Below are 446 nucleotides of genomic sequence, written 5' to 3' on the forward strand. Positions count from 1 at the left end.
ACTCTTATAATTCGAAGGTTCAGCGCGGAGATTCTTCCGGTCGAAGCGGATAAATGGGCTTCCCATTGGGGTGGGGGTTCATTGGGGTGGTCCATTGGGGTGCTGTTCGTTATTCCAAAGGTTCGATATCCGAAGGTTCGTTATTCCGAAGGTTCGTTAATCCGAAACACGCAAATTCCCTATACCTAGAGGTTCGTTAATCCGAAAATGAAAAAGGGTTCGTTAATCCGAACATTTGTGTCGTTATTCCGAAGGTTCGTTATTCCGACGATTTATTCATCCGAAAATGAAATTCGGAAAAACGAACATTCGGAATAAGGAATCTTCGGACTGAAGAGCCTTCGGAATAACGAACCTTCGGAATAACGAGCTGTAACCGGTACATTGACCCTAAATGACAACCACACACACATAAACACTATAAGTAGCTCCGGATACAGTCTTGT

The sequence above is a fragment of the Diadema setosum genome, chromosome 15 (assembly GCF_964275005.1).
Source record: "Diadema setosum chromosome 15, eeDiaSeto1, whole genome shotgun sequence".
Lineage (NCBI taxonomy): Eukaryota > Metazoa > Echinodermata > Echinoidea > Diadematoida > Diadematidae > Diadema > Diadema setosum.